The 3,818-nt window shown below is 35.6% G+C and overlaps 1 pseudogene; it reads right to left on the bottom strand.

Moving 5' to 3' along the window:
• Positions 1-1,571: 1,571 nt before the first annotated feature.
• On the bottom strand, positions 1,572-2,810 carry LOC149183133 (F-box protein SKIP2 pseudogene; annotated as a pseudogene).
• Between the last annotated feature and the right edge of the window lie 1,008 nt (positions 2,811-3,818).

The raw sequence follows: 3,818 nt of genomic DNA, 5'->3' as shown, positions 1-3,818 counted from the left end.
TTCACCAATATTTCTCAATATTTTTAGATAATGTAAACATTAAAAAAATTTGCATGATAAGATTAAGTGGGGCATTACAATTATCGAAAGTCCAATACAAAGGAAAAGAACTTTCGAACTCCAGCCTCATTTGTCAATAGGCAGCATCTCAGTATTGTCAACTCGATGGCTCAAATTGTCTAAATGTCTAGAATGTGTTGTTTGTTAGTACTACATGTACTCTGTTTTGAATTTTGTACAATTCCTTTTAAGTTATTTAGTGTTTCTATGTAAAGATAGGTACATACTATATAAAGGGACATAAGTGGTCTATTTTTAATCTTTTATGTTTTAAATATTCAACATATATATGTCAAGATTTGTATACATGAATAGTAGTGGGAGCTCTCTCTCTCTCTCTCTCTCTGAGGGCCTAAATTAATATATAAGAACATTTTGTTTGATATTTAAGAAATAATTGGCATGCAATTCAGTTATTCTAAAATAGAAAAAAAAACAATGATAAATCAAAACAGGTTTAACTACAATAATAGAAATAAAGCAATTTGTTCTATTTATAAATCAATACTTTAAATGCATTTGAACTATAATTCAGTTAGTCTGCAATGACTATTGTTTGACATCAATTATTGGTGACATTCAACTAAAAATGAGATTTTTTTAAAACATCTTGCATGACAAAAGAACATATTTCATTTTCATAATAATGCAGAGAGCAATTCTAACCATGTGCATATTATATTGGATCTACGAAATAAATTACAACAAATAACTTAATTAAACATTTGACCAAATTTAGATACCTCCTTTCTTACTAGGCTTAATACCTGTTTATTGTTGTAACCAAGAAATATTCATATGAAAGAATGGTTGGTCATTGCACACATACCCATTGCAAATATATTGTTACTATCAGAAATGAGATCTCTTTTAGATATTATGTATGACAAATGCATATTGATTATTTTTCCACCATTGAACAAATTAATTCCATCCTTTCACAGAGGTTGTTGCATTGCACTGAAATTACAAAAAAGGACTTAATAAAGTATTTGATAGAATCTCAAGCTCACAACCTAGAGATCTACTTTGTTAAGAAACTACCTATCTGTACAATTGACAAAGCTTTCATCTAAAAGCCTAGCTATGAACATTTCCATTGCAAACAAGTCAACTCAGTCCTTAAGATATTATTCAATTAAAAAAGGAACTAACTCCACGATGCATCGAAGGAGACAAAGCCAAACATTGGATGTCCACCACACACAAGCAGTGTCTATTATTTGGAAGAACATGTTCTATAACCAGATAGACTAGATGCTTAACACACAAGAAAACCTTAATGCAAATAACCCATTGCAAACAATGTTTTCTTGCTCCATAATTAGTATTACCTTATCTAAATGCAAATTCATGTATTTGCACCATGCACCAGGAAACACTATGCCAAAATATCCATGAGCAGTAAAGCAATTCCAAGCCTAAAGGCTTCTTCTAGCAAAGAGAGAAAACTTTGCCTTGGCTATGGATGATTTGTTGGTGGAAGGGGTGCTGGATTCAACGACACCAACTCATGAAGGTGGACCAACTACTGGATTAAACAATGACATAGTATCAAAGTTAACAACCAAATATCCTCTATTTCCCCCTAACGAATATGCACCTTCTCAAGTAACCCCTCTGCATTTCTTCACCTTCACCTTCACCAATCTAGGAAACCCACAAACCAAGGACTCGATCCCATCATCTGAAACTATACAACCCTTGATGCATAACTTCTTCAAAGAAAGACATTTCGCAATGATATATGGGATATATGTATCCCCGATCGTCTCATTGTCACAAAGAGCCAACCTCTCCAAGACCTAGCAAATGGAAGTCAGAGGAGTCAATCTCGTTGCAGTCAGATTCAAGCCAATCAACACCAACTCCTACAAATTATAACACTTTACCCCCATGGAAATAAGCCCCTCATTACCTATTCGATTCGTTTTCCAACCATTTATGTGCAACTTCCTCAGATTTTTGCAGTTGTTGGTGTTCATGCACTCTGAAGTCTTCACCAGATGCAAGACCTCCAATCTTGCGCACCTTGAAATAACCATCACACCCTGATCACTTACCTGCACCCTCTCCAGATGCACCTCAACCAATCCACTCACATGATTAGGGATCACCTCAAGTAGTTTATCCCAATCCCTTGAACATTGAAACAACTTGAGGGTACGCATATTCTTCAATCCAGCAATCAGGGCTCCAAAATACTGCCTATTGAAAAGTTCCTTTAAGAAAATACTCTTCAACTTCGCACACCCTAGGTTGATAACCTCGACACTCCCCTCAGATAAACCCCTCAACTGCTTAACAAACAACTCCTCTAATTCTACACAATACTTGAGAATAACATTCATCCCCTTTGCCCCAAAAGTACAAGACCCACATGACATTTTTTTCAGACCAGTACACAACTTAGAAAAATCCTCAATACCGACATCAGATAACTCCCTACACGCCTTCAATTTCAACTTTTTAAGGCTCTCACAATGAATCCCAATTTTAATCAAGCCCTTATCTTTTATACTTACCATTCTGCAATCACACCTGAGAGCGCGCATGTAAATATGATCGAATCCGATGAGGAGGCCTAGGATTTCCACAGAGATATCCAACCGGGCATCCAAGGATAGTTGCTAGTGATTCGACCCCTCAACAAGAAACCATCTCTTGCACACTAGAGAGCGTCATTTCCGGTCCATGGAGATCAGGCTGCAAAAGACGCAGACCAGGCATTCATCGAGAGTATCCCACATTGAAGCATAAGAATAACAAACAAACAAACAAATTCTCTGGTCGTCATGCTCATTGGCTAGCATCCATGTGTCAAATTGCTATGAAAGGGAGGAGGAAGAAAATAAGTTTCTATGATTTCTTAGATCTGCTAAGCCAGAGAAATGCCTATAAATGTAAAACTAAATAAAAAAGGATGTTTGTGTACAATTTCAAAATTGATAATAAAATAAAAAATCCCTTCTTCCCCAGGTGAATGCTAGTTGGATGACTAACATGGTAGTGCATGGCAATTGGTCGATCTGATTTTGACGGTTGTAGTTTACCGAGCAACTTTTGTCCATTGCTGTTTTAATTCATCTACTTGGTTGTTTAAATTTTGGAATATAGATATTCAATAATTTATAATTACACTTATTTCAATTTGTAAATGAATAGTTTAAAATTATATTTTTTAATTTTTAATTTGTATTCAACTTAAGTTGTGAAAATGAAATATTATATTCTAAGAATTTTTAAATTTATTGCCACTTTAATTCCACATCCCAGCTGGAATGTTCAAGAAAGTTTTGCTCCACTAAAGCTTTGAAATTAGATTTGTTGAGATAAGCCGATGTGTCCCGAATCCGACGAATCAAACACGATTCGTGCCAATTCGTGTCCAGAAATCGGGACATGTCGTGTCTAATTGGGACACGTTCAAATCCGGATCGCGTCCCTATTTCTGGACACGAATCTGGAAAAAGTGACCCGCGCGGCCTAAAAAAGGCGACTTTGTTGTTCTTTTTTATCATTTTCTCTTCTCTCTTTTGCAGTAGGTTTGCTGTGAGGGGTTTGGAGCAAGGAGCAAAGGGTATTTTTGCATCTAGTGTGCACATATTTTGTGCAACTTCCTGATGTACCATTTAGTTAACACTCATTTGCTCATTACAGTCTAAACTTCTTTTTTCCCATTCAACTTTATGGGTTCCTCTACCAATTTCTAACTTTGTTGGTTTGATCTTATCCTAATTTTCATAACGAATTACTTT

This window comes from Pinus tabuliformis, chromosome 3_2, assembly GCF_031772625.1.
Source record: "Pinus tabuliformis cultivar Carrire ecotype Pingquan chromosome 3_2, CPIR1, whole genome shotgun sequence".
Classification (NCBI taxonomy): Eukaryota; Viridiplantae; Streptophyta; class Pinopsida; order Pinales; family Pinaceae; genus Pinus; species Pinus tabuliformis.
Note: the sequence above shows the minus strand (reverse complement) of the source record. Positions and strands in the feature narration are given on the sequence as shown.